Here is a 10,424-nt window from a genome sequence, read left to right as displayed (position 1 = left end):
ATCACTGCCATGTGAGTATATACTATTAGAATGCAACTTGATCCGCATAGGCGATATTATGGACTATAAAATCGCAATGCTTTTCATGTTCTCTGACCAATGATACATTTATTGTAGAGCTTATGAGATGTTTTTAGTTATTTGGACAACTACTATGATCTATGTGTATTAGATAATATGCGATCTACGTATTTTAAATGGGCAAATGAAAATGCTTATGACTGGCTAGAGTTTTCACATGTGAAGATCAAGCACCAACTGAAAAAAGCGATTCATGAACTAGGTAAAGAACGAGATTCGATTGAACTTGCAACTAAAGTTAATAGTGGCATGTTCTTACAACAATGGTTGAACTATTCTAGAACTCCTAAATATCAGTCTGTGTTTCCTGACAGTAAAACAATTAGGCAATATATACTGTTCAAATTTAAGATGTGTGATACTCTGGAAATAGTGGGAGCCAAATGCGGAATTTTAAGAGCTAATAGCTTGTGCAGATGATGTGGGACTTCATCAATTGAAACCGGAAAACATATTATCTGTCGATGTGAGAGTCTCAACCTTTTAAGATTTAAATACTTGAAAGCTTACAATAATTTTGGCGACCTTGATAACATGGATGACATATGGGAAACACTTTTAAAAGGAAATTATATGAATTTTTCACATGATGAATTTTTATCAGCTTAGCCTAAATATTCTTAAACAATTGTCTACTGGCATTCTTTTTTAATAGTAGAGTTTTAGTAAAAGATGTATTAGGTTAGTGTTTGTCATTTAACTCTTTTATCAATTCTTTCTAGTTTTTTATTGGATGCAACGTTGTGCTATATATGTAAAGCCTTTGTTGGTTGAATGCATATTAATGTAATAAATAAATAAATTAAGGGCCCGATTCATGAAATGTTTGCACGGTTCAAAGTGATTTTGGACTGCTGAAAAGTGACTTTGCACTCCCGACGCAAACCCTGATCATGGAACTGTGCAAAGTGTATTTTTGCCGTACAAAGTCTGTACAAAGTTAGTGCATAGTCATTTTTGCAGGACAAAATGACTGCACGGACTTTGCACTGCAAAAATACACTTTGTACAGTCCCATGAATCAGGGTTTTTATCGGCAGTGCAAAGTCACTTTTCAGCAGTACAAAGTCACTTTGAACCGTGCAAAAAATTCCATGAATCCGGCCGAAATTATTTGTTGAACCAATGAATTTGTATCTACTGTATGCAATGCCCATTTTTTGTATACGATCGGATCGCTTGTCATAAGTAGTTTCAACTGTATTTGGCAGTTTTCATTGCCGTTCTAAAATAAGAGTACTAGGTATTCCTTCAGCAGTTTATGGCGTGTGCCCTTTGTACTATGTATGCGATGTTCTGTTTAATGTTAAGCAACCGTGTGGGCATGAAGCCACATAACGAGACTATGTGGAGTGCGTTTGTCCTTCCTTGTCCTTCAAGGGCATTGGAATGGAAATGCATCTTGTTTTTGATTCTAATCAGTGCATTTTGTTTCAAAGCAATAACTGTTCTGCAAAGTCCATTCGGAGAAGGGATTACACTGATTAGCCAAGCCCTCACATTATATCCCGCGAATGCCCCTTTAGTCATCCGGTTTTCACTGCGCGCCTCCCGGGCACCTCAGAGGTTCGCATTCCTGTGTTTCTGGCCGAGTACTCCCTGGCAGAGGTTTTCGGCGGCATTCCTTTCTGTCACGAGATGAAGAGGCCGTGACATGCCGACGCCTGGCCGCCTCATCTCCAGCGTAATGCTTTATGGGTGGAAAGTGGCAAACCGCAGTAACTAGCTATTATAAAAACCCGGATTTCGGCAGCTCGAGACATGTCTGGAGTGATACGGGCGCAGTAGGCACAGGCCCGTCAAGTAAATAACGCACAAAGCCTCACATTCCGCCCAAACCAGCACTAAAGCGTCCCAGGGACGTTCCACTCTACACATTCCTCATTAACCAACTACAGGCGCATTGATAGCGTGGGGGCGACATTGGCCAGCTTTTTTACATTGAGGCCTGAGGATATTCATTAACATCGCCTCACCTATGGCCTAAATGATCGATTTAACCACTTCCAGGTTTCACGTGTCTGCATCTGGTTAATGATCTTCCGTCCAGATTAAAGAATAGGTTCTAGTCGAATTACTTCCCCGAAAAATGTAATTGCAGGCCGTTTTCCACGCCGTTTGCTCACGTGCTCGGTGCTATCATCGACTGCCCTCTTTGGATGGCAGCGTCAATGCGTTGGCTCCTTACGTCATGCCGTAGAGACTCCACCATGGTGCCGGGAAAATCAGCATACAATACATTCCTTTGTGGCATTGGTTCGTAGTTATACCTTACATTGCCCAGACAGATCACCTTATGTATCCGTGCCACCAGTTGTATGAAGACAATTTCCATATGTATATAGTTTGACAGGAATAAAATGTTAGTAAATGGCGGGATTTGCACGGTCAGAGCCAGGGCATCCTCACGGGGGCGAGGGCCGAGCTGCTGCTGCCTCCTTGTTGTCAGTCTTATAAAGTAAAATTCACGTTAGCCTGTCTGTGCTGGTGCTCTCAGGCGTCACCTCTCTTGGCTTTGCAGTTTGCAGTGTCCAATTGCGTTCTTATCACCTCATCGTTTTACTCTGGTTTCAACTACATTAACTTCTTGCTGCAAAATAACGTAGACTACAGTCGTTTTTCATTGGACATTTAGAGCCTGATTTACACAAATATTTTAACATGCGAAAGCCCCATTGACACCATTTGTGTTAATCAGGCCCTTTTCAGCTCCCTGCTGGCTGACTTTCTCTGTTCTGCGCAGAGGTTATCAAACCTGTCTGTGATAATCTGCAGCTACTGTCTCTCTCTATGCCTTTATCTCTCCATTATAACCTCAGCGCCCCACTGGTGTCTCACTCAGCCTGGTGAACCCAGCTGTATGCCAGGGGGGCCCCAAACATCATTTTGAAATAGACCCCCGAGAGCCCTGATACTTCTTCAGCTGGCCTTGGGGTGTTGGCCCCTGAACCTGAAACGAGGGCGAGCCTCCCTCAACATAAAGGCATTCATAAGTAAATGCTAGGAGGCCATTCCAACTCTGTATGTTGTGGTTATTCCTATATTTATTTATTTTATTGATTGGACATATGTATGGCACCTAAACACAAGTTTTTCCAGACGCCGCAAGACAAGAAATGGGGGGCGGGGGAGAGTATGGCATATTATGAGAACAAAAAACAGCAACAGGAAAACAAAGAGACTGTTATATTGGCCTTGTGACAATCCTACCGTGCAAGTGCTTAAGGAGATAAGTGCAAAGGGGGGAGGGAGAAGTGCAAAGGAGGGGGTGCAGGCCGAGCTGGCAAGTGCCAGGGGAAAGAGGGTGGATGGGAGGTAGTGCAGTGGGTAGGAGGACTGGGTAGGGATAGTCCGGGAAAGGGGGGGCCCCAAGGCCAAACGCTGACGAAGGATGCTGGGAGGGACTGGTGGGGGGGTGGCAGTTGAGGTGTGAGGTTATCCAATGCTGCCTAATGGTGGGCATTGCAGTACTATTTTATGGGAACGTTATGCCTATAACACCCAAGCATATATACCCATACTGTATAATTAATGGAGGAGGGGAAACCATACCTATAGTGCCACATGAGGCAGATGCCCAACAGCCTAATGTGGGGTTCCAACACCAAAAACGCATTTCACAGGCCATAACAGCAGAACTGCTCAGAATGAGTTCCTTTCCATTTCTGGCCCTTTTTAATTGCCAGCCAGCCCGCCAGCCCCTGCTTATTGCATTGTGTTATTCAAATGCAAATGGTATTAGTGCATCCAAGCATGAATAGTTTGTGTTTTGGAAGAACGTCGCAGGGTTGGCAGATGCAGGGTCTGAGCTTTAAGGCCCCATTGTGTGGTTGTGAGTTGGGCGTGCTTGTGGTTCTTCTCTGTTGGAGTCATGCACTAGAGAAGCAACACATCAAACAGAACATTGAAAATGGCGAGAGCCTGCCTTAGGCACCTCATAGTCTGCCATCTGTCCTGGTTGGGGCATCCTTCATACAGAGAGACACATTTGAACAAGTGTCTGTGTTTTTTCATCCGCTTTTGATTTTGTTGAACCAATGTATTCAAGATTTACAATAAACATGAACAAATAAAACAACAATTTGCATAAATATACCTGAACCCCCCCCAATACAAAACAATATGTATAATTAAACCAAGCCCTAACAAGCAACTACAGTGTAATGAACATATCTAACAAAGATTGGAGGTAAGAAGAGAGAGAAATAAAATAAAAAAAATAAAAATCCATCTCAAACCAACAAGGAAAAAATCATATATATTATAAAGATTCACAGTATACACATTACAGTAATCACAATATATGTAAACTTACACGACTATTTCACACAAATGAGGAATAACAGGAAGAATTACTTATTTTAGCAGCAAACCTCTCAATAGGATACATGGTCAGCCAGGTCCAAGCTCAAGAAGGCCCCCCAAATTCTTCAAAAAAGTGACTTCTTTTGGGTTGATAAAACGACCCTTTCAATGTTGCAAGTATTATACATTTCTTCCATCCAATTGTTCTTTGTCAGAAAGCTTGTTGACTTCCAATTTCGCAAAATGATTTTTTTCGCCACTGAGTCTGAGGCCCTCCTCAAAACCTAGGTTATTTTATGTTTTTTCCATCAGCTTGGTGTGCTGTGAGGTCACGTTACGGAGACTTTACTGCAGGGAGGCATGCAACGGTTTCTACCGAGTGAATGGATCCATGAAATCCCAATTATGTTTACCGTTCACAGTATTTCCCAAATGCAATATATGAACTATACATCTCGACCTGGAAAGTCATCTAATGCTTTTCCCTAGAATTTCTGGGTCCACAAACGATCACCCAAAAGCAAGACCGGCCTCCAAGAGTTTTCCCAGCTTTGTTTCTTTACATAGATGATTTAGTGTAAAAGCCAGCTAGCTTCAGTGAGAAGCTCATTGCTTCCCAGAAACAACTGCAGCAGCGAAACCATCTCAAACATGGAGGTTCGCCCTCAGAACATCATGGCTTCTCTGGGCTGTGGTGAATATGTGAATGAGACAATATGCTGCACAGTTGCATTTTTCTGTACATAACATCACTTCACTTCACCCTCATTTGCAAAATAAAGTTTTGAGGAAGGAACAAGGCAATTCAAGAGTTCCCCTTCTGAGGTCATGTGTGCCAGCTCACCCACTATAGATAATATAAACAGTAGGCAATAAAGGACAGGCCTTAACATCAGATGATAGCCTGGATGTGTTTGCCATGACCAAACAACAGTGCCATGAGATCAGTGGGGGCCACAACAATAACAGCATGGTTCCATGTCATTTGGCCTACCCCCTTTTTTCCAACGGGTGTTTTGCCACAGGAGTTTTGCCGAAAAAGTGAATCGAAGTTGTTCATACATTATTTTTGGGGGAGGTTCCCCCCAAGTCCCTCTTAATATAATGATGTGTTTTATGTCCCTTCCCCACAACCCTTTATTTACACTTTCATACCCCCCCAAAAAAATTTGATGGACATTTTCGGCAAAACTCCCACAGCAAAACACCAGTCGGAAAAACGGGTGTCAGCAAAAGGACGCAATACCAACGGCATATACCCTGCTCAGGACAGATATGGAGGCAGGGCAGGGCATGGCGGGCAAACATAACAGGTATGGGGCATGCAAGGAGAAACAGTGCATCTCTGTGGTGCCTCCAGGGGAGGTCAAGGGAATGCTGTTCCCCTGGTGCAGTGTACACCACCATGCCTGGTGGTGCAGTTGGATACAGATTGTGTGGAACTATCAAGCCGCAATGAGCAACTCCTGGTGGAGATGGCAATGTGCTAGATGCTTACTTGAGTATGGCACCTGCTTCTGTAGCTAGACCACAGTGCATTGCAGCAAGAAAGGCACCAGAAAGGCGCATCTTCCGCTTGCAATAAAGTAATGTTTGTCCTTACTGGTACAAATGAGGCCACCATGACAGAGGTGGAGACAGGCACATTCCTATAGGCTAAGGACCAACCAAGTGTGTGCATCAGACTCAGAGCTGTGCCAGATGCATCACACACGGAGACGTTTTGGGACTTTAGAAGAGCCAATTTTCCAACTCCGTTGGGTGTCTTAAGGCTGCCTGAAGGATAACCTTGAAGGATTGTAATACACCCCATCATGTTGAAGTAGTTTGGGTTAAGGGTGGAGAAGCTCTTAAGCAGGGTTCAACCCTCTATGATGGAGAAGTAAATTGAAGCAAGAAGAAACAGGCGTTTACACTCTTCAGGAGGGATACGAGTTTGAGAAACCTTTCCAGGGCCTCATTTGCTTCCCAGCCCATCCCTGGCAGGAAGAGACAGATAGCCAGGATATTAGAGGTACGCATGGAGCTCAGCCAAGAATCATAAGGGGCGAAGAGTGTTAATACTGTCAATCTGTCAAGCAAGGAGACCATTCTTAACAGGTGTTTCTGGTAAAGGAAGAAGTTCAGGGTCAGGAATGTGGCGCTGAAGGGCGAAGACGGCAAGTGTTACAACACAGACAAGGATATCTGTTGTACCAATACAATTATTCATCGTGGATTAAAAGGGTCAAGGGTGTGTTACAAAGCAAATAAATAGCACATAATACAAAAGTATTAGCAAATAAAAGCCCTTCGGGGGATTTCCCATCGAATCCTGGATAAGGAGATGGCTCCATATTCAGGGGTGGACTGGCCTACAGGGAGCTCTGGAGATTTCCCAGGGGGCCGCTACAACCTGGGCCCTTTTTTGTGCGCATACTGTAGCTTTCTGCTTCTCTTACCCTCTCTCCTCGTCACCCCACCTCTTCCTTCCACTGTTCCTCTCATCCACCCCATCCCTTTCAAGTTTAGAATTCGTTCTAAGTCTTCCAGTATGTTATTCCTCACTCTTAAAAATGCTTTACGTAACTGTTTTGGTTATGTATAACTATTTGTTAATCGCTACATAGGGACAAATGTGTCTTCAAATACACTATTTGGACCCAGATTTCCAAACTTTCGGAAAACCCCCAAACCCACTTCGAGGGATTGCGCTTGCTTGCTATGTTTTCTCACATACTGTACTATGGCGCCCCTTCGAAAAACATTTCCAGGGCCATTTTCGGTTCCCAGTCCAGCCCGCTCATCCTGGATACATGCTGGGATATGGAGGGGTGTAGGATGAGCTTACGTAGCCTAATTGCTGACATCATTCAGTTTCTCACCCGGATTAGGGCATGATTGCTAAAGGGCACATTTGCACCACAGTGGAGCAGGGAGTAGGTTGGAAGATATAAACCAATCAGATGGTTCTCAGTGGTGGGTAAATTACTGAATAGATATAATAAATTCAACTAAATCAACGCCTACAAAATGCTACCCCTGACCCTAATTGTAGTACCACATGGTACTCTGCCTGACACTTTCCAACGTGTGTATTGCCCATGTGGGCAACCATACCATGGGCTTCATTAAATACAGGGAATCCTTGGAGCATGTCTTGGCACTTGATGGGGGAAGATTTTTGCCCTGGTTTGTTCACGTTAAAAGATGGGGGACATCCTTAGATCTGGGGATTCTCTGGGATGAAGAGAGAGAGTAAAACCTGAGTCGAAGCAGCAGCATCTCTTTTGTCTGGTAGGGATTTGGCGAAAACATGCCGAAGCACAATCCTGGGACCCTTGGACCTTTTATGTAAATTGGAACCTTGCTTCAAAGACTATCTTAATGTTATCCGACCGAAGTTTGCTGGAGCCTTATTTATTGAGTTTAGGTTTAACACTGTAAAAGTGGCAACGTTCACTAGTAGCTGGGCTAATCCTAGTACTAACATCTGTCTGGAATTCTACCTGGAAATGATTGATTACATTGCCACTCTAAATCCATGCAGTCAACGGGTCAGTAGTACTTTTGCATTAATGTTGCCAACCCCATCTAAAAGCAAAATTATTTGATATTATGCTGGTTTCAATAGCCCCCCTTTTTTGAAAAGAGGTACTATTTCCGCTTCTGACCAAGATTGAGATACCACGGATGAAGCAGATATTGCGTTAAATGGAAGAAACTGGAAAGGCCCTTATATAGATGGTTCCATCTCAAATATACCCAGTGGGACTTGGGCAGGTCCTGGTAATGTATTACTGTTTGTGAGTTAATAGCAGAGCAGAATTCACCCAGATTCAGGCTATACCATGCAAACATTTCTGTCCCAGAGTCTACTTGAAATAAAAATACCTCTATTTTCCAAATACAATTTCTTAAAATGAGACACCCACATGATCTCAGAGATATTGCTCTGTTATTATTATCACTCTGTGACCCATTTGTTACCATTTCCCAAAATGTGAGGCAATTTCTTTCTCTTAGTGCCGCAAGAAGTACCATATTTTTTGTTATGCCCAAAATCCTTCCTGCTCAGTATAAGATCCTTAAAATGGCTTCTAGTGGGCTGTATTTGTCCTTTATACAAGTCACTTGGGTTTTTAGGTATCCCACAAGCTCTCTTTTTGCCAATAAGCTGTCCTCATCATATCAGGAATACTTTTTTTTTAAACACCTTGAATTTTATCTCCATATGAGGTTTTGTTACATAGGAAAGTAACTTAGTAATAATGGCATCCTGTGCAGCTAGTACCTTATCATTTGCTGGCTGGGGGTATTCCAAAACACTTTCTAGTATAGGATGTATAGCTTGATATACTCTAAGAAGTATTGCAGATAATTCTAACATGTTTTATTTTATGTCTCTTTTGGAATGACCAGCAATTCCTATTATATTAGATTTTATTGAGGTCTCAGTAACAACAACCATCTCCCAGTAATTAGTTCCACAATTAGCAGATAGTGGACACTATCAAATTGAGGGGTTGAGAAAACATTTCTGGTAACCACTCTGAGTTATTCATTTGTATATAATCAATGCGGCTGGTTCTACCTCGGCTGGGGAATGCCAGCTTACATGGGGCCTCATTACACGGACGGCGGTGGACCAAGCTGCTTTAAGCACCTTGGTCCATGCCGGTAAAATACCGGCACTGCCTTGGTGGAAAGGGGAATTACCGCCCTATTCCAAGGTTGGTGGGGCGGTAATTCCCCCTTCCCCCATTGCCCTTCCCCATTCCCATTTTTGCCCCATAGGGCATAATGGGAATGGGGAAGGTGCTAATTACGGCACCGCAAATTGCGCTGCCGTAATAGCTCCCTGGTCCCTTTGCGGGTTGGTTTTTAACGCCTGCAAAAAGCAGGCGTTAAATTCTCCAACCCGCAAAGGGACCTCGTAGTAAGGCGGTAAGGTTTTACCAGTACCGGTAAAATACCGGTACCGTTAAACCCTTACCGCCGTCCGTGTAATGAGGCCCATGGTCTATTACCCACCATCCTGTCATAATATTTTCTAAGACACATCTGAAACCAATGGTGTGTAGTTTACAGGGCTAGCTTTCGTTGTCTCCCGTCTCCTAAGTGGTTCTGCAAAAAAATATAGGATCTCCATGCAAGATCTTCAATTTTTGAAAGTCCCTCTAGGATATTCAACAGTTTGTATAGTATGTTAAAATCCCCTATTTCAATTAGCTGATACCTATCTAATCTTTCTTCAGCGATTTTATCAATATGGGTCTTAACCTCCTCCAGTGCAAGCATTCCATCGAGGGCAGCTGGTCTGTTAGAGCCATTTATAAGAACAATCTTATGCAGGGAACTACATTCTAACTGAAGTTCCTGCAGATCGGACGACCCTATATCGTTTGTCTTAAAACAAGCGTTAAGGGACGAATCGACCCAATGGCAGCTTGTCTATAATGGGCAATGCGGAACCAGTCTGCCACCCATTATGGGTGAGTGCAAATACTTGCTGAGTGCAAATACTGAGCTCTCCCAGCACTCTTGGGCTGCCTTTAACTGTCCAACGGAAAACCTGTTTCCCTTTGACAGTTCTTTTAACCCAGGACACATGTACAATGGACCTGCAAAGCCTTGGGTATTTTGCTTCCTCAGTTTGCATCGCCAATTGGGGATGCATGCTGGGGTATTGCAGCTCTGCATTTGTGTGAGGGCACTCCTTTTCCTCCCCGCACATCCAAATGGCCTGCGGCATCGAGAAGGGAGAGCTCCAGTTTCTCCACACATTTGCAGAAACCATGAAGCTCTCTCTGCTTCCTGGTTCATGATTCTGTGTGGTTGCAGATGTGAAGCAGAGAGTTCACTGCATGTAACATTGAAGATGGACGAGCATAGTCGCATTAGAATGTGTGAAGAAGTTAGATGCCCCCACACAAGTAAGTTCGCCCTTCGACCACAGTCTCTGAATTTTGCCCCTCGGCAGACATTTGAGGGGTTGATCGCAAACACCCACCCACCGTGCCCAAACCCCGAAAGTTAGGTCTAGGCACACCTCTGGC

Source organism: Ambystoma mexicanum, chromosome 2q (assembly GCF_040938575.1).
Source record: "Ambystoma mexicanum isolate Mex_15411 chromosome 2q, UKY_AmexF1_1, whole genome shotgun sequence".
In the NCBI taxonomy this organism is placed as follows: domain Eukaryota; kingdom Metazoa; phylum Chordata; class Amphibia; order Caudata; family Ambystomatidae; genus Ambystoma; species Ambystoma mexicanum.
The sequence above is the reverse complement of the archived record's forward strand: the minus strand, read 5'-3'. Positions refer to the sequence as shown.